Here is a 24,068-nt window from a genome sequence, read left to right as displayed (position 1 = left end):
GTTTTGGCGTTCTGACCTCCATAACAGTAAGGTAATAAATTTGTATTCTTTGAAGCCATGACTTCGGTGGTTGTTTGTTACAGCAGCAATGTGCACCTAATACACAGTTCCATGTCCCCCAAAGCCCTCCAGTTGCATTCCTCCAGTGACAGGGAGCTCCCTCGAACCTCAGCCAGCTCTCGCCGTTACCAAATCCCTCCTCATGGGATCCAGCCACTCTCTGCCTTGGTGATGTTTAAAGGCAGTGATCATGAAATTAATCTCCCTCCATTCTTTCCTTCTCTTTGCCTGGCACCCCCAGAGTTCTTTTCTGATTGCCCTCCCAAAAATTCCTCTCAGAGAAATCTTATTCCCTGTTCTTAGCTTTCTTATGATCTCTAGGGGTCACTCATGCCCAGGCCAAAGTTTTCAGGAGTAGAGACTCAATGCCAAGGAAATATTAGGGTAGGAGAGAGATTATGGTCTCTGCTGGCTGGGTGATCTTAGACAAACCCATACTCTCTCTGGACCTCTGATGTGTCATCAGTACAATGGAATGAAACCCCGTGAGCTTAACAAACGGCTGTGGGGCAGAGGGGGTCTCACCTGCCCTGATTCCTCTGCCAACACAACTCCCAAGTTCCTGCTTTCCCTCCATGTTGCTTGTCATTAATAGGCAAGAGGACAAGAGGGGAGGAGAGGGAAGGGGAAAGAAAGAAGACAGGACAGGAAGGAGAAGGGAGCTGTACGTCCCTACAGAAATTGTATTCGAATGTTTTATTATGTGCTCTGGCTCGGGCAGCACCTTAGTTAATGGTGTGTCAGATGATGGTACAAATTTATAGCTGAAGGTTTACATCACAGACAGCTGGAATGAATGACAATAAATTAATTTAAAGTGCTACCAAAGTGTTCCCCAAAGTATATGTGCTTATGAGCTCTGGGCTAATAATTTATAAATGCATGCCTTTTGTAATCCTGGTCTTAAGTCTTGAAAGCAGCTAGTTAAAAAGCAGTCACATGACATAAATTATTTTTATTAATATCATGAGTGCATGATTAGGGTGGCAGGAATGGTGGTCCCCAGTCCAGGTTCCTGCACCCAACCTCCTCTTCCTTCCTCCCTGTCTCCTTGTCCTGAAGGGCTTGGACCTCACAGTCCCAGGATCTGTTCCAGCCCAAGAGCCCCTCAGGCTGCCAGGGCCTGAGCTGGTGCCCCCACTCTGTGATCCCCTCTCCTGGGGTGGGAATTTCACTCCATGTCCATTATGAAGTCCCTCCTCTAAGGAGTTACTATGATATCAGTACACTCCTCAGACAGGAGAGGGCAAACAACTTTTATGTGCAGACAATCAGCACATTCACACAAACTCATAGAGACAAAGAGACTTGCTGAGCCTCAGTTGCCCCGCCTGTAAAATGGGCAGCACAACATTGACCTCAGTTGACCAAACAGTGCCACTGGGAGAATTGTGTAAGGCCACATATTAGCATTCAATAATACGTGTTGTTCTTGAGAGTCCCTCTACTATCCTACAAAGGGATGGGAAAGTTCAAAGTGATTTATACAACCATGAACCTTGTGGTTAGTTGACCTGCTCAGATCTGATAAAATGTCAGATGACCCTACCTTCCTAGAACCCCATTCCAAACTCTTCTCTCTAAACCCAATCCCACTTACATGTGCCCTGGGCCCCCAGCCCTGCCATTTTTCTCGATAGATCCATCAGTTATTCTCTTATAGGTTCACCTTCTCCTGTGTTACATTAAAGACTGCCCAAATTCTTTGCAGCTCCTCCCATCAAGAAGAGGCGGACTCCACCCCCAACCCGCATCCCACCCTTTGAATTGAGGCCGACCTGTGCTTGCTTTGACCTATAGAATACGGTGGAAGTGACACTGGGCAACTTCCAAGACTGGGTCTTAAGATATCTGCAGCTTCTGCTCTGGAGCACTTGGGAGACCCCTCTTCTGCTGTGTGAAGTCCAATCAAGATGGAAAATTCACATGAAGAACCACGACGTTCCGGTTGGCAGCCTCAACTCCCAGCCACGCAATGGGGCATCTTGAGATTCTAGTCAAACCTGCAGGTGACTGCAGCCCCATGCGAGCCAGCTGAGCCCAGTCATTCCAAGAATTATGAGAGATAGTAAACTGTGGTTGTTTCAAGGCATTACAGTTGGGTGGTTTGTTACACAGCAATGGACAAGCAGAACGCCCCTCTCTCTTGGCTGCTCTGCATCAGCACTTCAGCAAGCCCAGGCTTCTCTCATCTCTAATCCTCCCTGGATCCCACATCCCTCACCAGCTCCAGCCTAAGCTCACACGTCTCTGCTCCATTCACAACCAAACTACAAGACAGAGATGCGATGCCCCAAGCCGTCTCCCCTTCCATCCCCGCCATCCACTCCTCACCACCAGCCAGCGTTCAGGCTTTTTCTCCTCTTACTCCTCCAGGGGACTCATCTCTAAGGTCACAAAGGACTGACAATCCTTGAGTCCTGCCCTTTATCTGACAACCCTTGGGCAGCATGCCTGTTTGTGCCCATCGCCTCGCCTTTCAACACTCCCACCTTGGCTCCTCCACCACCCCTGGGTCCGCACCTCCACTTCCCGTGCCATTTCCTTCAGTCTGGCTTGGACACCTCTTTTCCCTCTCTTTACATTCTGGCGTTCCTCCGGTCTCTGTCTTGAGCCCTGGGCCCTCCACATCCCTCACTCACATTTAGGCCTGCTCGTCTCTCCCCTCCTCAATACAAGTGCCTCCCAATTCCACATGTCCAGCCAAGATGCCCTCTCCAGGCCACAATATCCAGCTGCCTCCTGGACTTTCCACTTGGACATCTTGCAGACACTTTAACCTCAGCAGTTCCCACATTTCTTCATTGTCTCTACACCTCCTGCCCCCTCCTTACCTGCTCCCCTTCCAGGGACATGGTTGCCCAAGTCCCAGATCTGGCATCTAGTCTTATTTCATTCTGCCTCCTCCCCATAGATAATCAGTCACCAGATTCTGGCAAGTCTAGCTCTCAGCTGGTCTAAAATCTCTGCTTCCCGTTGCCCTCAGCCAGGTCATCACCATCCCCTACTTGGAATACTTACAACACCCCCCACTGACCTTTCTCGCAGCACTTATGCACTCAATCCTTTCTTTACTCTGAAGTGTCGAGACTATAATGAACTTCCCTTTGTAACTTAAAGTTTTTCAATGGATCCCCTATATCTTCAGAATAAAAGCCAGACTCACAGATGCAAAGGTATGGGCCCTAGGGCCACCTCTCCAGCCCCAGATCTGACCACTCCCACATTCACACTGGCCTTATTCCTCCAACCTGCTGTGCGCTTACCTGTTCCTTCTGCCAGGACAGCAAACACCACCTCCTTCAGGCCTGGACTTCCTCAGGAAGCCTTGTCTGCCCCGCTGCACCCTGGCCCGGCCCTCCCCACCTCCCACCCTTGCTCTGTCTTCTTTCTCCTAGCACTGCTCTCCCTCGATGTTAACCACCTGGTGAGTTACTTGTCTTCTCAGCTCAACAGTCAGCTCTGGAGGGGCAGGAACTGTTCACTACAACCTAGCAGTTGGCACAGAATGGAGACTCAGTAAGTCTCTGTGAATGAATGAATGAGAAATGAGTCTTTGGAAAATGTCATCACCTTGCCTCTTCCAACCCCCATCAAAGCCTGGCTTTAACAGATTTGCAAAGTCCCCTCCTTTGGCCTCTATTCACCCTCTCAGCTACTCAACAGCCACTTATTGAGCACCCATTGTGTGCCCAGCCCTGGGATGGACGAATGAGTATCAGATGTGTGGATTTACAAAACACTACTGAAATAAAGAGGACCAAACTATTGGTACGCACAGCAACACACCAATGCATCTCAAAAGCACTACACCAAGCAAAGGAAGCCAGACAACAGACAGCACACTGGATGATTCCATTCATAAGGCATTCTGGAAAAGGCAAAACTATAGGGGCAGAAGACAGACCTGGACTCCCAAGGCATGCGTCACAGAGAATGAGTCAGGCAGAAGCAAAGCTGTCTTTTTATAACTAGCCTCAGAAGCCATTGGGTATCACTCCTGCCACGTTCTATTCATTAGAAGTGAGTCACTAAAGCCAGCCCATTCCGAAGGGGAGGAGAGTCATAGTCCACCTTCCAATGGACAGTGTCAAAGAATTTGTGAACTTGATTTGAAACCATCTGCCAACAATGCCACGTCCACCAGGCACAGAGGCCACATGCACTAATATTCATGGTGTCTGCAGGCAAGGGGGTTCCATGGACACCTGGATGGCCCAAAGGCAGCTTTAAGAACATTATTAGAATAATTTTAAAAAAGTGTCTTGGGCAGAAAAGAAACCAACTCTAACTGCTACTTATTCTCTGTGTGGCCACAAGGTATTTACCCTTTCTGGGCCTCAGTTTCCTGATCTGTAGAATAGGCATAGTTCTAGTCCCTACCACATAGGGTTATTGTGAGGACTATAAATGAGGTCATTGTGTAATGTGCTTAGGGAAACACATGGCACATGGCAATTCCTAGTAGCATTGTAGTCTTTCATGAGCTGGCAGAGGAGTAAATGAGAGGATACACAGAGAGAGCTTAGAGCAGGTCCTGCCTGGCACACAAAAATAAATCAGTTACATGCCACTGTTGTTATATTTTAATTATTACCAACTATCATCTCCTCAAGACCTCCAGGATAATATGCAAACTCCTAGATGTCATTCCAGGTCCTTTGCAAATACATTCCTGCCTATCTTTCTCCTCCCCCATAACCCTCCCCACACACAGACCACAAACACCATCCCTGAATAGGCCCCAGACTCACAACGCTCCTCTGTGTAGCTCCTTCTTCCAAGAAGCCCTCCTCCCCACCTCTTCCCAGTAAAATTTTTTCTACTCATCGTGAACGCTGGACGGGAGTCAGTGATGTCCACTCCTGGCCGTGACAGAGTAAGTGGTAATCAGACTAGTACCATCACCAGAAAAAAAAAAGAAAGAAAGAAAGAAATAGGAAAAGAAAGAAAAGAAAACCGAAGAAACATAGAAACACCTATTTTCACATAGAAGAACAGGGCAGTGATTCCTGAGAGAAGAGAAACAGATGAGGTCAGCTCTATGATTGTCTGTTTTCTAACTGGACACATGTTCCAGGCCACTGAACAAAGAGAGAGAATCTAAGTAAAGCACAGCCATCTCACTGAGCTGATGAGACAGAGGTTGGAGCACAGGGAGGCTGAGGCTGTAGGAAGTCGTGGGCAGAGTACTAGAGAGGAAGCAGGTAGGCAGAGAAAGTTCCAGAAATCTGCATAGGGGTCCTCTTGAGCCTCAGAATGAATCATAAACTGTGTGGGTCTAGGGTGAGACGTGATGAGGTCCGGGAAAGATCAACTGTCAGAGAACAGTTACTACCGGGGAGCCATGAGTTCAACAACTAACCGAGCTCGCCCAGCGCCGAAAGGCTTTGAGTTCCTACCAGCCCAGAGCAGAGAAGCTTCATTGATCAGTGTAACAAAGCCTAAAAATAAACCTCAAAAGGAGCAACTTGATCCACAAGTAAACTAACCGCCTGCCAAAGCAGTATCTTTAACACTCTTTTAAGAAGACAACAAAATCCAGACACTCAGCAGTGAAATATCAAAATGCCCAGTGTCCAAACAAAAACTCCTAGACATGCAAGAAAGCCGAAAAATGCAATCCATGACTGGAAGAAGAATAATTCAATAGAAACAGACATACATGGCAGAAGTTATGGAATTAGCAAAGACATTGAAATGATTATGATAAAAAAATATTCAAGGATTTAAGAGAAAATATCATAAAAGGAATGAAAACCATAAAAAGAAACAAACAACTTCTGGAGCTGAAAAATACAGTTTATAAAATAAACATTTCACAGGGAGGAATTAATAACAGATAAGACACTGCAGACAAAAAGATCCATGAGGTTGAAGCCAGGGCACCAGAATTCACAAGGGAAACTAGACAATATTTTAAACTAGTAGTATCTGCAAACCCCAAACTCCTAATTTACCCCTCCCCTCTCAGGTAAACCATAAGTTTGTTTTCTATGTCTGTGAGTCAGTTTCTGTTTTGTAAATAAGTTCATTTGTGTCTTTTTTTTAAAATATTTCACATATAACCTATAATGAAAAAGAATAGGAAAAAAATTCTATGTGTATGTGCAACTGAATCACCATGCTACACACCAGGAACTAACACAACATTATAAATCAACTACAATTTTAAAAAGAAAATATTTTAAACTAATTGAAAAAATAAAAACGCAATATATCGATTGTAGTATGGGGCTAAAAGATTGGCTGGAGGGAAATGTATAATTTTAAATGTTTAGATTAGATAAAATGAAAGTTTTTAAACATTTGTGCAGAAGAGAGTTAAGAGTAAGCCTGTGACGTCTACAGTTAGAAAGGCTGGCTTACAAGGTTGACCGTTGACAGGCATCTGGAAATCTACATTTCAAGAGGGGTCCCATCATTCCTGGATAAAAGCGGCTCACTGTGCCTAAACTGTTTCTGTAAACAACATGGTTTATGCTGAACACTACTGTCTTTCTGGTAGTCTGGTATGTTAGTATGTGGCAGTCTGTATCACGAGCTCTGAACAAAATCCCTGGGCCCTGGGTCTCAAATGAGCTTCCCTGGTAGACAACGTGGCACATGGGTCGTCTCAGCTCACTGCGGGGGAATTAAGTGCATCCTGTGTGGCTCGACTCCGAGCAGACTCTTGGAAGCTTGTGCCTGGTTTCTTCTGAACTTCACACCCTGTGCCTTTTCTCTTTGCAATATTGCTTTGGATCTTTTGTTGTAATAAATTCTAGCAATGAACATGACTATATGCAGAGTCCTGTAAGTCCTCCTAGAAAGGTCACTGAACCAGGGGGTGGTCCTGGGGACACCTAACACACCACTAATTCACCTGAGGAAGCTTGAAAAAATAAGACTAAATTAAAACCGAAGTAGGTAGAAGAAAGGAAATAATAAAAAGGCAAAATCAATGAACTAGAAAATGGACATGTACTAAAGAAACCCAATGAAACCAACCCATAGCTTATGCTTTTGAAAAGATAGATGAAAATCAATGAACCTCTGGCTAGATTAATCAAGAAAAAATAAATAAAATATAAATTATTGTCAAAGTGGGTTCATAACTATAAATCTTATAGATGTTAAAAAGACAATAAAAGAATATTATAAATAACTTTAATATAATAACTTCGGCAACTTAAATGAAGTAATCAAATCCCTTGAAAAGCACAAATTATCAAAACTGACACAAGAAGAAAGAGAAATAAATAGTTCTATATGTATTACAGATAAAGAACTTAATTTTATTTCATAAAAGCTTTCCTCTCCCCCCAAAAATTCTAGGCCAACATAGCTTCATATCAAACATTTGAGTTATAAATAATGCCAGTCAAACACAAACTCTTTTAAAACATAGAGGAGGATGAAACACTTTCCAGCATTTTTATAAGGTCAGCGTTACCCTGGTAACAACATCAGACAAAAATATTACAAAAAAACTACACACAAATGAAAAACCAGAGCGGACCTTTTTAAAGTAAAAACTGACAGGCTGATTCTAAAATTTATATGAAAATGAAAAGAACCTATAATAGCCAAAGTAAATTTGAAAAAGAAGGATAAATTTGGAGGACTTACACTGCTTGATTTCAAGACTTACTGTACAATTACAGTAATCAATAGACTGGTATTGGTATAGGAAAAAAAAACGTGGATCAATGGAACAGAATAAAGCCTCAAAATAGGACCACATACCTATGATCAACTGATTTTTTTTAACAAAGATAACAAAGTTATTCAGTGCACCAAGGACTATTTGCAAGAAAACGTGTTAAAACAAATGGATATCAGACTTCCAGTGTCCAGCCTGGCATGTAAGGAGCTTGGAAGTCAAGATTTTCATCTGCATAATAAGAAAAAAGCTAAAGAAACTGAAAATCAGCAATTCTTCTTAGATCCATTAGAGAATTGAGGTCATAGGGCAAACCACTGCCTCAAAAATTGGAGAGACAGACAGGCAGATAAGGCAGATACAGAGAATCAGAACTTACTGGAGCAGAAACCCACGAGCAGAAACCTCTGTGGGAAACATGCCATGTTTCTTTTATCTAGTACATCAAGTCAGGCTTTTGATTAAAAAAAAATTACAAGGCACAATAAAAGTGGAAAAATGGAAGAGAGAGCAAGCATTAGAAACAGACTCAGATATGGTACAGATACTGGAATTATCAGACCAGGAGTTTCAAACAACTGTGGTTAGTATGCTGAGTCCGCTAATGGAAAACGTAGACCACTTGGAAGAACAGATGGGTGATACAAACAGAAAGATGGAAATTCTAAGAAAGAATCAAAAAGAAATGCTAGAAATCAGAAACACCCACCCTGCTTCTGCTGATGCGAAGCACGGCCCCATGCACCAGTGGGTGTCACTCCACGGGCCCAGTGCCCTGGGGAGAAGGTGCCTAGGCAGGTGTGGGCAGGGCCGGGGCCACACCTGCTGCCAACTCTGGGACAGACACGTGGCTTCAGTGGGTCCAGGGCAGGCTCTGCAGACAGCAGGGGCCGTGGGAAGAAGGTGAGGAGGCCAGAACTTCTCCACACTGAGCAGAGGGCCTGGAGGCCTGGCATGCGTGGGCCTGGACTGAAGAAAAAGTGATGCCGGTGGCCCTGGGCAGCTTGGACCAAGAGAAGGGCAGCTTAGTGTCTAAGCACAGACTGGGAGTCCTCCCTCACTTCCTAGCTGTGTCACTTGCCCAAGTGGGCCTTTTTGTCCCATCTGTCCCCCAAGTCGGGTCGTCTTATCAGTTAAGGGGGCAGAAAAAAAAAGGGCAAAAGCTGCAAAGGCTTTGACATAAACAAACCAAAGGTTCTGGTCCCTGATCAACCAGTTCCAAGAAAGATGTCTTTGGACAATCACAAACTCTCTGAGCCACACTGTCTTCATCTCTCCAATGGGGCCAATAGAACTATTATCAGGGCACGATGCTGTACCAAAATGTACAACTGCGAAAAATATCACATTCTGGATTTTTCTTTCAAAAAATTAAAATTCTGACCATCCCATCTCCATCACCATGAGGCTGTCACCCTCGGTCTCAGGAAGGGGGAGGTTCCATGGTGCCCAAGAAGTAGGACAGGGCCTCAGATCTCCACTCTGTCCTGGCCACTGCGGAGGCCCTCGCGCTCTGAGATTGTGTGGCCGCTGACGTCCTGTGGTGTCCTGCTCTGCAGGGCATGAGGCTGAACCAGGTGCAGGACTGGCCTTCCAGGCATGCCAAGGCCTGGTCACACACCAGGGTCTGGGTCTCCTTTATCCACATTCCTTCTCGGTCTGCTCCTCCCTCCTCAGGTCCTCATCCCTTGAAGGCTTTTCAGGCCACCTCACAGCATCTTGTCTGAGATGGTGAGAGAGAATTCTAGACTTGTAACAGCTTCTGCTACAGCCCCCAACCCCCCAGGGAAAGGGATGCAAAGGCCTGCTCAATAGAGGGATAACCAGAACAACATCTGTTAAAATCCTCCTGCACAGGACCCCCTCAGATGTGGGTAGATGGTAAGTGGGTCCATTAAGCCCACTCTGTCAGACATCTGAGGCTGCTGTGAAGAAAAAGAAACCATACAGAAGGTGGCTGCCCAGTGTGAGCCCACAGAAACGGCTTCCAATTCACTCTACCCCCATCCTTTGATCCCTGCAATCCCACCAAGCTGGCACTGCAGGTGATGTAGGAGAGGCCCAGAGAGGGTAAGAGCCTTGGGGAAGGTCTCACAGCAAACCAAAGTGAGCACTCCTTCCCTGCCCAGAGGCCTCCATCACCAGGAGAGAGGGTGAGGCAGGCACATTCCCCAAAGTGTCCGGTTGCCGGTCTTAGAGACAATGTGGGTCCTAATGAGAGTTAAAAGTAGAACTAATTGGAGAAGTATTTTTATTACAGGGATGAGCATGTGGGCAGCAGAGGAGCCCAGCATCACAGAGTAGGCAGAAGGCTGGCAAGGCACAGCACTCCTCCTCTTGTACAAGAGACTCTGTGTTGGCCAAAAACTGAGAGCAGTGGGGGCAGCAGGGCAGCACTGGCTTGGAAGCCAGCAGAGAGAATTTCCCTCTTGTCCAAAAGTCCATAGAGTCAGGTTCTGAATATGAGCAAGTATGTCTGGGCTCTCACCCTGGGCCTTAGTTTGCCTGTCTAGGAAGTGGGTACAATGGCCACAGCAGGGCTGTGAGACTCAAACATTCTTCTCTCCTGCCATTAAATAACCTTTGCCAGAACAAGATTGCCGTGGTCTGAATGCTTCCCCTGGTAATTCATATGTTGAGATCCTAACCCCCAAGGTGATGGTACAAGAGATGGGACACTGGGGAGATGATTAGGTCCTGAGTGTGGAGCACTCATGAACAGGATTAGTGCCCTCATAAAAGGGACCCCAGAGAGCACCCTCATCCCTTCTACCGTGTGAGACACAGAGAGAAGACAGCTGCCTATGAACCAGGAAGTAGGCTCTCACCGACACTGAATCTGCCAGCATCTTATTCTTAGACTTTCCAGTCTCCAGAACAGCGAGAAATAAAAACGTCTCACTTATAAGCCATCCAGTCCATGGTATCCTGCTATAGCAGCCTGCATGGACCCATAAAGGCAATCCCACCCTCCACACTCTCCATCTGACAAATTTCGGGAGAAGGGGGACAGTAAAGTTTCCTCGAGTGTCCTAGCGTCTTCAGCTACTGCAAGCTGTGGCCCTGCCCCAGGGAAACCCAGCACAGGTGACAGAAATACATGCCAGGGGAATTGTTCACCCAGTGGACGGAGGTCACCGAGAAATGGGAACCGCGGTTCTCAGATGGGCCTGGATTGCCATCGCTTCTCAGGGACACTGGGGCTGCTGCGGAGAGGAGAGCGCCACGTCTCACACCTGGTGGCTAGGGTGGGCTGGAGTCCAGGACCCCATAAGACCCCCAGTTTCTCCTCCCACAGGACATGACAGCTAAAGCTGGGAGGAAGCCAAGGACAGGGAATCTGTCCTGGTTAGGAGCTGGTGCTCCATCATGGTCTGGCCTCCATGATTTTTGCAGGGTGGCGGTGGGGGCAGCAGGGACACCATCACCTTATTTCTCTGAAGACAGAGTCAAAGCCCCCTTCAACAGCCCCCCAGGCTCCACCTCTCCCCTGTGGTCTTCGCCCACTCTGATGCCTACACGATCCTTTTGGAACATGGTCTTAGTCACAGTGCTCCTTCACTCACCCATTTTCAGTAGTTTCCCATCACCTCAGCTGGTTTCCCGAACCTGGCTGACAAGTGAAACTTCCCCCGGGCACTTGTTAAGCAAACAGCAGCCCCAGCCCCCTGCCTGACAGCCTTCAGAGTACACCAGCCTCTCTCAGGGATTTTTCCAAGCTTCTCATTTAATGGCCAAGCCATCCAATGCTCAGAGAGGCTAAGTGACTTGCCAAAGGTTACACAGCAGGAGGACTTGAAATTCAACTCCCGCTTTGGTGACGTGGCTAGAGCTCATGCCCTACTTACAGAAGGGCCATAAGGCCAGGACAGAAGCTTCAGGAAGCTGTGTCCCTCCGCAGGGGAGAGCTTGAGCCCTGTGTGGGTGGGGAAAGGCAGGTGAGGAAGGAGGAGGTTGAACGGTGAGCTGTGGAGCCCAGCCCAAAGCTGTGGGCACAGCAGGGGTTTATTCCACACTCCTGGCCTTGTTGCACAGAATCCAGAGGCTCAGAGTTGTAGGTGCAGCCTTCCACCCCAAATCCACCCCCAGCTGCAGCCCACAGTGAGACCAGTAAACAACCCCTCACCACCCTCACTAAAAGGAAACTTTTTTCTTTTTTTTTAAAGCACCAGAAACCAGCATCTCTGAAGGCTGTGTGTGCTGGTGACGGGAAAACGAGCATCGCTTCTGAGAGGAAAGGGCTACCAGGGTGGGGGCGGAGGCCAGGCAGAGGCAGCAGAGATCTGATAAGGCGCTCTGCTTTGCAGGGGGTGCTGCGGGGCCTGGGGAGCAGGGGAGGCTGGGGCACAGGGCAGGAGGGAGGCTCAGCCCCTGCAGCCATGGAGCTGGGGCCCCCCAGGGTGGCACCCACCCCTGCTGGGCACTCAGGCCACAGGATTACAAAGCTCAATGAGCCTCCCCATCCTTTGGGGCAGCCTCTTTCCCTGGATGCAGGAACCAACCAGAGGCTCCAAGGTTAGTGGTCCCTTTGTGTAGCTCTGCAGTTGACTCACCCACGGCCTTGGGCCACCCAAGGGGTCTCATTGTCCCCCTCCCCCAAAAGAAGGTGTTGACTGTCTAGCGCAGCAGTAGCAGGACATGGTGCCAGCCTGCGAATCAGGAGGTTCAGGGCCATGGGCTTGCTCTGGGACCCTGAGCAAACACCTTTAGCTAGGGTGATGGAGACCATCCCAGTTTAGCACTGAAGGCCTGCATCCCAGGAAACCCCTTGATCATGGGGAAACTGTTGGTCACTTTTTTCCCCTCTGGGCTGGAGTTTTCTCTGCTGAGACTAGAGGATTTTCCCAGCACCCTGCACAGCCCTCCCCATGACTGAGGACTGGGCCTGCCCTCTTGGACAGACTCAGCCTGACTGGAGAGACTGGACATGAACCTGCCCCAGGGAGCCCAGGCGAAACCCGGGACAGGTAGGCAGACTGAGCGGGTATCGGGAACCAGAGGGCAAGCACATACAGGGAGACTTGGTGTGGCACGGGCTTCACAGAGGAATCTTACAAGCAGAGGAGAGCAGAGAAATGCATTCCACGGGGAGTAACAGCCTCAGCCATGGCTGAGAGGCTGGACGGCACAGGAAGCAGTGCACTGAGCCTTGTACTAAGTGCTAGGCTAGACAGCGGCCCCTAACTGGCCCTCAAGGGCCCCACAGTTGAATTTCTAACTCTACTGCCTCCTCTCTCCGAATTCCCCTAGCTGCATCCACTGCCAAATGATTTGCATCAAAACAAACACAGAAAAAAGAAAACCCGCAACAGACAACAAAGGTTTGTCTGGGTTTTCTTCAAGTGAAGATGGGATTTTCACAGAAATTAAAAGCAACCAACAGGGCTCTAAAATTGTATGCCCACGTCCCCCAAGCTTCCCTTACTCCCCATACAGCCCACCCCAGCAGAGGAAGACCAACCTAGAGCGACTGACCGGAGGCTGAGTGGAGAGGGCCTGCCTCCAACATCCATGGGCCCACCCACACCCCCAGGGCACAGGGCTGGTCCACCTGGCCCTGCCCACCTGCCAAGCCTACTCCCTCACCCCCTCAAGCATCTCACCAACAGCTTCAGGAATGGCAGGGGAGTCACTAGCACATTCTAGTTTCTTGTGCCCAAGACCTCGTATTTCCAAGATGGGCTGCCCTGAACAAGTCACTTACCCTCTCTGAGCTTCACCCACTTCATCTGCTAAAACAAGGCAGTAAGACATGCCAGAGGGTGGAGGAGGGCAGGTATCTGTGCTAAGCTCAGGAATGTGAGGGCTTCCCAAGAGCCCAGCAAACACTTCTCTGACCCTCCTCTGGAAACCACAACCCCCCGCGACCCCCACCCCACAAAAGGGCAATGAGAGGCAGGTGGAACGGAAGAGTGAGCCCCACTCTTACCTGCTGGGCTGAAAGTTAGGCCCCAGTCCCGTGCAGAACTCTCCACTTGGAGGAGGGGAGGGGCCGCAGGGGATGGAGGTGGAGTGCTAGAAGTAAATGCTGTCACTTTCCCTGTGGCCGGTCTCAGCTGGTCTGGGGTTTCAGTGGGGGTCAGGGCTGAATCTGCCCTTCCTCTCCCCAGGCATTTGCTCAGCTCCCCCAACCTCTCACATGACTCTGCCCCCCTGACCTCCCTTCCCACGTGCTGTGTGAGTTGCATACCCCTGTACTTTCCAGTTCACTCTGTACTCTCAATGACCCCATCCTGAAGGCTGTGATGTGCCCAGTCTCCTTAATCAATCAATCAACTAACTGAGGCTCCTTAATCAATCAACTGAGGCTCTGAGAAGCAAGGACTTGTCCAGGTTAAAGCAGAGCAACTTCGGAACCAGGTCGGATAAGAGATGCAGATACTTTCCACCGTGTGCAAAGGTCCCAAAGCAAAAGGCTTTGGCAGGAAAGGGGACTTGGGAAGCCACCAAGGTTCCTGAGCAGGGGCATGGCATGATTTGGTGGGCCATGGGAAGTTGGACCTAGGGCCTGGCGCCTGGAGACAGCAAGACCAGCAAGGAGGCTGAGAGAAAGGTGAGGCAATTGGGGAAGCAGAGGGGAGTGTAGGTGTGAAGGGTGCTGGGAGGGCAGACCACCAAGGTGCTCAGCCTCTGAGTTGGGAGGGGAAGGCACAGAGGAGGAGCAGGTTGGGGTGGGGAGGACATCTCGAACCCTCCACACCCCGAGCTGCCTTCCATCCCTCCTGGTCGCCAAATAGTGGGCCCAGCGGTGTCTTCATCCCACCTCCCCAGCAGGGAGCAGCTGGGGCTGGGCTCCCCCAGCTCAACTCGGCCAGTGCCGGGCTGTGCCCGCTCCTCACCATACACCAGGCTACGGTACCTGCCTCTTTTTCCAGGCTGCTTCCCCACACCAGATTGATGAACAATGTAATAAAGGGGGCAATCACATTATTCCTGAATGCATTTTAATAAAAATCAAATAAAAGCAATTATGTGAATTTTCAAGAGGATCACCTCTCCTCCTTTCCCTGAGGTGGGAAACAGAATGAATTCAGGAAATCATTAAAATCAGAAACCCGAGCTGCGTGCCACCGCCACGCTGGTGGCTGTCACACAAAGGCAGCAGGGAAACCCAGTCCCCAGCGGCAGCACGGGCGCCTTTCTTTAGCTCTTTGAGTGGAAATTCCACCTATGGGTGAAGAAGGGTAATTAAGGGCCAGGAGAGACGCTTTGAACCCAGGCTGACTTTGCCCCTCTAGTACAAATTTCCCAGCTTCAAAGGGGCCTCAGGCTCCCCAAGGGAGAGCTCTCCAACTTGGCAGCCCAGGGGCCTGCGGGGAGGGCAGGCACAGTCCTCAGAGAGGGTCCCCAAACGCACACGCTCTCCCCTCTGTGAGGGATGTGCTGCTGTCAGCCCAGCTGGGGGCCAGGATGCTGGATTTGGGTGCAGAAGGAAGAGGTCCCACTGAGGGGCGATGGGTGCATGTTCCCCATCCCCCGGCGTCCCCAAAGTGGGCACAAGCCTTATGATTTGCAAGACCCTTCCTGTCTGATCAGTCACGCTAGCCCCTCATGACCTTAAAACTGGTGTGCTCATTCGGGGCTGAGGACACTGGGGCCCTGGGTCCAGTGACACAACCAAGGTCACCCACCTGGTGAGGCAGCACCGGGTTTGGAGCTGGGTTCTCCCAAAGCCTGGAGGCAGGCCTCAGTCCTGTGGATCAGGCGGTCTGGACACAAAGCAGCCAGGCCTTGCAGAGACACTTACAAGAATAAGCACTGACCACCCCAACCACCATTTCCTGGGTACTGGCCTGGGCCACCATCTCCAAACACAAAGAAGTGAGTGTGTTTGTCCTCCTGGTATAAGTTCAGTACGGGGCTCCAGTGAGGTGAAGCGACCTGCACAACCCTGCAGCGAGAAGTGGGGACTGCTCTGTTTGTGTAGGGCTGTCAGAATACAGAGCCATTTCTTGATTGCCCAGCCACAGGACCATCCTCATCACAAGAAAGAGGCCTTCGTTCAGGGCTGTCCAGTTTGCATTTGGGCGCCCAGGGAAGGACAGGCAGTGATCTTCCCTTCCTCCGGCCCCTGTATTCACTCTGGATAACCCACGTCCCCCTCCCTCCTGAACAGCACGCCAGTGTTGCTGCAGAGGGAGCACCTCATCACCCCTAAGATCATCGGGGTCCTGGTTCTCAGATGCAGGCAAGCTGGAAGGCTGGCAGCCATAGGTCCCCGTTTAGGGCATCCCGAGTTAAAGGAGCAAGCCAGGCTGGGAGGCAGAGGGCCAGCATCAGCCGTGCGTGACCTTTGGCAGCTCCCTTCGCCTCTCTGCACGTGCATGTGAGTGTGTGTGCGCGTGTGTATTTGTGTGTGAGTGCGGGGGTGGGGTGGGGGCAGTGCCCGGTCTCCAGTTCAGACATTTGGTGCTGTTCTACACTGTCCCGTCTGCCTCAGCTCCGAGCTACCCTTAATCTCTGCTGCTGCTAACAGTTATGGCGCCCCCCTACAGGACGCTCAGGGAAGTGTCACCCCAAAACTGTGGTTTCCACCAGTGGGAAAGCAGAACGACTGGGAGGATTCTAGGTGGCCCCTCCTGATGCCAGGTTTCCCCTGGAAGTAGGGTAGGGGTTTCTGCCAGATGCTGTACCATCTGGAACCCAGACCTGGAATCAGGCACAGAGCTTCCTGTCTCTACTGGTTCCCCCGAACCTCAGCGGCTTCTTAAGGAAGGCGGAGGCAGGGGCACCTGGCTTTTAGGGCTAGTGCATGGGGGAGAGCAGCCCAGGGAGACGGTGTGTGACGCCCCTGTCATTCCTGTCCCCTCGGGGCCAGCTTCCCCCTACTCTGCTCTGCCCAACTCCTCAGGTCTTGCGCATACCAGCCACTCCATAAATGTGTGTGGGCTGAAGCTCAGAGAAAAGACAGGCTTGTCCAGGAGGGGGACATCAAAGCAAGAAAAGGAAATGTCCCTGCCTGTTCTGTGGAGCCCGTGAACTTGGGACCACATGTATGCACACGTGTGTGTTAGCACATGCGTGAATATGTACACTTCTGTGACTACACCCACTGGCCTGCACACGTCTCTCACACACACACATCAACACAGCTGATGGGTAAACAGCAGCCCCAAGCCCCAGGCAATCTCCTCCCAGCCTTGCCTCCAAATCCCCCATCAAGACAAGCCTTGGAGCAAACTGGCCAGGACCTCGGAGCTCCAGGCCCATGGGGTTCAGCAGGGACATCTATGTGCTGTCACCTTCACCCAGATTCTGTCTTGGTCACTCTGAAAGCATCTGCCTGGGTCTGACACCAGCTGAGCCTGGGATCTGGGGATAAAGGCTGCTCTTGGGAGCTATTAGAACATCTGCTCTGGGATAAGGGCTGGGAGGGGGATGCCCAAGGATTCTGCTTAGAAGCCCACATTCAACTCTGCTGGAGGATGAGGGGGTGAGGATCCCAGGGAAGACCTCCCAGCAAATGGAGCCTTGGAGCGGGACCCGAAAGGAGCTGGGTTTCCTGAACAGACTAGATGGGCAGGGCATTCCAGGTGAAGGGAACAGCTTATGCAAAGGTGCGGGGGCATGCCTTGTTCAGGGAGTGCCCAGCTGCCCACGTACCTGCCCTGCTTTTGCTGGTTGCACCAGGAAGAGGTGTCCTTTTCAGAACACTCTCAGGAGTGAGAGGGCAAAACAGGGCCCCCCATTGCAAATAGACCCAAAGCTGGAAACTGATGCAGAAGGTGGCCCCTGAAGGGAAGAGGCACTTGCCGCGTGAGCTGCTCCCCCCCCAAAACTCCCCCTCTTTCCCTTTAGAGAAGGCACTTCCCCTCGGAATGCAGCATATAATTCAATGTCTCAAAAGCGCAGTTAGCCCCGGGATCCCCTGCGTGTGGTAAAAGCATGTGTTAAAGAAAGGAAGAGAGTAATGAACAGACTTCAGGTGGTGGTTCCGCCTGGGAAGCGAGGGGCTGGGAGAGGTGGATCCTCACTGTTGTCTGTGATATTCTAGTTCTTAAGTACAGGGGTCATGAGCGTTCATTTAATATGCTTACAAATAGTCTTTTATATGTATGAAATCTAATGTAATAAAAGTTTTAATTGTGTTTATGCCCAAGTTTACAAGACTGTTCCGGGGCCAGGTTGCTGAGATGCCTCTATGTGATTACCTGAGCTTGGCATCCTCACAGGTGCCCCATCCACAACTCTGGGGCAGCATAGGGCTTAATTCATGTCCCAGCCCCACTGGGGCCATAGAAGATTCTAGTCCATTCCTAGGTGTAGCTGGGAAGGTAGGAGAAAAATGGCCAGCCAACTACCTCTGTGGGCTTCGTACCTTCCCCTCTCTGGGTCTCAGTGTCCTCTCTGTACAGCGAGGGACTCTGCTTAGCTTGTTTCCTGGGTTTGAATCCAGATGTCACCACTGCAGCACAGTGACAGGGAGCAATCTCCCTACCTGGAAAGTGGGGCTATGACAAAGATGCTGTGAGGAATGAACTGACTGGTGCCTTGGGACACAGTTCCTGACATGTAGTGAGTACTCCATACATATCATTGTTTCTCATTTGTTTCTAATTACCAGAATAAACAAAGACCCTCAGGGGAAGCAGGGCAAGATTGGAGATTGGAGATCTGTGTTCCAGGTCTGGACCCACCATTTACTGGTCCAGAAGCCTTTGGAGTCCTTTCACACAGGGCCTCACTCTACTCCTGTGGGAAATGGGAACCCCGGGGCCCCCTCAGAGAGGAGAGAGAATGAGAGCGTTGTGGCAAAGGGGAGTGCATTGTGAACGCCAGGGTCAGTGACCAGAGCTCTAATCCCCAAGGCCCCTCCCCAGAGGAGAAACCCAGTCTGTGAACTGGGGGATACACCCGGGGGCCTCACCCAGGGCGGCCCTAATCTCCGGCCAGGCCCAGCACCGGCGCCCGCTCTGAGTTAGGGGCCTGGGCTGGATCAAAGGCAGAGGGAATTAGCATCACAGAGAGCCCGGGGGAGGGGAGGCCAGGATTAATTCACTCTCCTCTTCCTGCTGTTTTTCCAGCAGCTTGCTGAGTTGGGGGAAGGGTAACCGTCCACCCCCAAGCCCCTACCACACCCCCAGGCCAGTTCTCACAGAAGGAACTGAGCAGGGGCGATGATTTGGGCGGGACCTGCAGTAAAAAGGGGATGCACTGTGCACACGTTCTGGAACCACTGGCTTGAATGGACAAAAGTGCAGAGGCCTGGGCCAGAGGGGTGTCCACAGAGGTTGGACCCAGGCCCTGGGGCAAGGGGTGAGCAGTGTGAGCTCACAAACCCACTGTGTATTTCAAAGACACAGAAGCGCGCACGCACGTGTGTGTATGTGTGTGTATCTATGGCAGGTGGGCATATGCCTGCACATGTATGTGTGTGCGTGTCAATCTACGATGGTGAGCCTCATGTGTAAGAGCCTGGGTGACCCAGGTGTCCAATGTGTGGACATATGGGCACGTGTGTGCACAGAGGAGCTGCCTGAGAACTTCGAAATGGGCAGAAAGGAAAAGTGTGAGGGGGCTCAGACTCGGAGTATTTCCCACAGGGAAACAGCTAGAAGGAGTCCGGACAATCCAGGCTCCACAGGCTGTCTTCATCCCTCAGGCTTCACCTTTCCTGCCAGGGCATGGCCTTGGGACCACTCGGCTCAACTGTTCTGTGCCTCAGTTTCCTAGCTGGAACCAAGGGTAATCACAGTGGTTGTGAGGATTCAATTAGTTAATATGAGGGAAGCATTTAAAATGGCCCTTGGCACACAATGAATGCTCTCAAGGATTTGTTAGTACAATTAATGCTACCTGGAGGGGGCATGGTGGGGCTGAACCGGGCCGGCCGGAGGAACAGGGTCAGCCCAGAGCCTGCCAGCCGCTGTCCTTGCAGGAGCCTGGGAGGAAGATTGCTTTTAAGCCAGCAGAGCTGGTCAGCTTTTGGCAGTGCCGGGAAAACGGAACATGTGGTGTCGAAAGAATCACGAGGCACAACCTCAGCCAACTTGGCAGGCTTGCAGTTCACTGGCCCTGCACACGGGCCTCCTCCTGCCCCCTCCCCTCCCCTTCCAGCTTCCCATCCCTCCTCCTCTTACTCACTTTCTGCCCCAGGAGTGTGAGGCTTGTCCCCCATTCTCTATCAGCCCTGTTTTCATCTTTCAGCTGGTTCGAAAGGTCCATTCATTATGCCCATTCTGCAGATGGGGAAACAGGCTCAGAGAAAGAGCTGGACTCAAGAATCTCAGAGGAGATTACAGAGAGGCAAAATGCCAGTCTGGCCCCTGGAGCAGCCCAATTGGCTCTCAGCTCTTCGGGGTCTTCACTGGCTTTCAGGGACTTTGAAACAATTCCCTTGGCTCTTCCTGAATCACAGACTGGGCAACTAACATGTCCCTGCCCATGTTCACCCTGTCTGCTCCTTCCCACCCTCCGCAGTGAGGGGAAAGGTCTGGCCTGACAATGAAATGAACCCCTAATGTACCTCTCCCACTTCTACGCTTTTGCTGCTACTGTTCTGTCCTGTCCGTCCCAGTCCAAGTCCTTCTATTTTGCCAAGGCCCTCTGCAAATGCCCACCTCTTCCATGAAACCTTTTCTGATTGACTTGTCTGTTAGTGGCCTCTTGGTCCCCTTCCCCCCAGGGACCTAGGGACATTCCTCTCATCAGCACTCACCCCTCTACCTGTTGGGAGGTCCTCGAGGGCAGATCAGGAGCATCTGTGTACACCCCGACTCCCATGTTACAGGTCAGGGCAAAGACGTCCACAGGCTGGGGTGCACCATGGGCACACAGCCCCCCAAACCCCTCCAGAAGCCCTTCCAAGCCCTTGTACCATGGCCATATAACACAGTGTTCAACTGCTAAGGCTCTGGAGCAGATTTTCCTGGATTCAAGTCTCAGCTCTCTCACTCACCAGCTGTGCGACCTTGGGCTTGTTATCTAGCCTCTCTGAGCCTCAGATTGCTCATCTATTAACGGGAATAATAGTTCCAACGCCACCGGGTTGTTGTGAGAATGCAGTGAGTTAACCTATGTCGGTTCCTAGAACAATACCTTGTACACAGTAAGTGCTATGTGAGTGTTTGCCATTGTTGTTAATAGTTACAGTGTTACTGTTATAACTAGGAGAGTACAAAGAGGCACTGGACACAGTCTCGGTCCCCAGGAGGATGAGAGTCTAGACAGGAATAGGAAAGGAGTTTCACATTTCTAATCTCATGTAATGGTCAAACCACCTTAGTAGTTATCACCAGCCCCACTTTACAGATAAGGAAACTGAGGCTCCAGGAGGCCGTGTAAGCTCCCGAGGGAGAGCTCGCAGCCCTAAGTGGCAGCGCTGGGATTCAGGGCCAGGTCGTGCGGCTCCAAAGTCCATGCTCTTTCAACAAGCCCACGATGCCTCTCAGTCTGGCAGTGAGATAAGCCGTGTACACAAATAGCTGTAATCCAAGGTAGAAAGTGATAAGTGCCAAACAGGGACTGATAAAGGCTCCGGGAGGGTGGGGCCTGCCGCCTTGGGAGGGGAAGGGGTGGAGGTCAGGGCGGGCTTCCGAGAGTGGGTGACATCTGAGCATAGTCTCAAAGGTGGACAGGCTGAGTGGGGAGACTTGCCAGCTGGAAGGGCCAGTGCGAGCAGACATGGGTCCCTGTGTCCACGATACTTAGCACAGTACCTGACCTGTCAACTGAGACCCAATAAATATTTGTGGAAGGGAGGAGGAGGTGGGGGAGGTGGGTAGGGAGGGAGTGGCGAGGAGGGAGAGGGGAGAGCAAAAGGAAGAGAAAGGCAGAGAGGGAGGGTGGATATATCCTGACCCCACTTGGCCCAGGAACTATCCCTCTCATGGGTAGACAGGGTCAATTCCTCCAATTCTCTGGAGGGCTTCACAGGGCCAAAGGTCCCCCTTGTCCTGTGACACCCCAAAGAAGTAGCTCAGCACTTCCAGGCTGGAGTTCCTGACAATTAGATGTTTTGCTCAATAACAGGAAGCACTTCCCCACAAGCAAAGCTGGACAGGGCTTCTCTGTGGGGTGGGGCAGTGCTGTGCTGGAGCTGGCTTGGACTGGCTCACAGGAACCTACTGTTAAGTTTTCAGGAACTGTGGACCTGGTTGACGTTAAGATGGCAACCTGAGATGGGCCGTGGTGGGAGCATTTTACACCGTGGGAAATCAGCAAATACTACAAATCAGGTTTTCCCCACTTTGCAGAGCCAGCTGTTAAACATTCACCAGCACAGCACTGGGCATCCTCTGCTATGTGAGGGAGCAAGCTTTCCATTTCCTGAAGGGTGCAAGCAGAGACAGTCACCTCTTGGCAAGAATGAGGCCGAGGGGTGATGGGACTCCCATCAGATGATATCAGAAGCCCCTTTCTGGCTCCAGAGCCTACGAAAAGTCAGGTTAAAGAAAAAAATTAAGCAGGGTAATTATTTATGCCAGGAAATTATTAACTACTTGACCTGGAGGCTGGGATTAAGGCGTGAGGAGCCACATGCTTGCAGATTTCACAGATGGAAAACCTTGTCCAACATCACAGGGGAGTCAGGGACAACAATGGGACTAGAATCCGTGTCTCCATCCTCCCAGCCAGGGTTCCTTCCAGGGCACATGGGCCAGGGTGGTGGGGACAGGGAGCTTTTCCTGCACAGTTTGCCTAGGGTCTGTCTCCTCCACCAGAATATATCCTCTGTGACAACACGAACCGCATCTGTTTTGCTCACTGTTCGGCACAGGCTCTCCAGTGCCTAGTTTTGTGCCAGGCATACAGCAGGATCTCAATAAATATTTGCTGAAAGCATTATTGTGTCTGGGATCCTGGCTGTGTCTGTAGATTTGGGAATGCCATCGTCTTAAGCCATGACCCCTCAGATCCCCAATCCTGCTTAGTGGCAGGGAATCAACAGACCAGGTTTTGAACACCAACTCTGCCCCTTCCTGTATGATCTTGGCCAAGCCACCGGGCCTCCTTAGTTTAGTCCTCTGCCAAGTGGGTGGTACAATCTCTACCTGCCTCCTGGGGCTGTTGTGGCACTCAGGTGAGACAGAAAGTGCTCCTTACAAACTCTAAAGTGCTGTACCCACCAGAAGGAGACTAGAAAGCTGGCTTGGGTGGTCAGGTTAAGTCCAAGGGATTCCAGTGGACACTGATTGGTGACCAGGCTGCTGTTCTCTTAGGGCTGCCAATTGGGGTAATCTGGGCCAGATCAACTTTTGCAGGGAGTGGGGGCGAAGGCTTTGCAAAACACAGCGCAAGGTTCTAAGAGGGCAGGAAGGGGTGGATGAAATGAGGACAGTAAGGATTTGGAGAAGCCCTTTTCTTCTAAGCCCAAGTCTCTTGGAGCAGAGGGAGCAGCTGAACCAGTGACTTTAAAAATGAGTTTTGTGTCTCTGCAGAGCTGTTTGTCACCTGCCCCCCTACACCGTCCTTACTGTCTTACTGGGTGAGCTGATGACTGGCACCTGCCAAGTCAGGTTGTGGATGGGGATAGAAAATCCTGGTATGTTCTGAAATCAAACCAATGTTCCAAATGATTCCATAGAGGAAGGATTTTTGCCACTCTCCCAGACAGGCATCCACAGGCCCTCCTGGTAGGGTGGGGGAACAGGCTGGCAGGGAGGGAGGCCTACCTTCCCCCAGGCTGGGGATGGGTGAGGGAGGAGGCACAGGGTGGCAGTGCCCCTACAGCCCTCCCAAGTGGCAGCTGATTTTCGCAAAGAGGGTGAGGACAGCGGGAGGCTCAGTGTGGGGGCCAGGGAGGCAGGTGGAGAGGGTGCCTGTGGAGGGGCCGCAGTGTCAGCCTGGGCCCCTAGTGGGAAGCGAAATAGAAAGGCCCTGTGTCAGCAGCCAGGGCCCTGGGCGGCAGGGCTCTCGGCTCCATTCTGTTCGGCAGGATTCTAGTTGGCACCAGCTGCAGTCAGGAACAATGCCTGGATTTCTTTCTTTCTTTCTTTAAAAAAAATTTTTTTTAATAGAGGGGAGAGAGGGACCAGAGCCACTCACTGAACAGCTTAGCATCGTGGAAGCATCTGAGACCATGTGTCCTTGAAAAAGCACAGACACAGGGGCCCCACAGCTGGCAGCAAGGGGCAAGAAGGCACGTCACACTGAGAGACCAAGGTCGCAGCCCCACTGCTGCCTCAAACTTACTATGTGACCTTGAGCAGGTCCATACCTTTCTCGGATCTGTGGTCTCCCTGCAGCCCCCAGTGGAGCCTGCTTTCCAGGCCCCACTCAATGCCAAGTACTGTCTTTCCCTCAGACTCTTAAGAGTGGCGTTTGGTGTGGGTGGTCTGTCCTGCTAGCCTGTGGGCTCCTAGAGGGCTGAGTCTGGTTCACCTTTGCATGCCTGCTGCATCTCTTGCAACACGTGCCTACC

The sequence above is a fragment of the Vicugna pacos genome, chromosome 11 (assembly GCF_048564905.1).
Source record: "Vicugna pacos chromosome 11, VicPac4, whole genome shotgun sequence".
NCBI lineage: Eukaryota > Metazoa > Chordata > Mammalia > Artiodactyla > Camelidae > Vicugna > Vicugna pacos.
The sequence above is the reverse complement of the archived record's forward strand: the minus strand, read 5'-3'. Positions refer to the sequence as shown.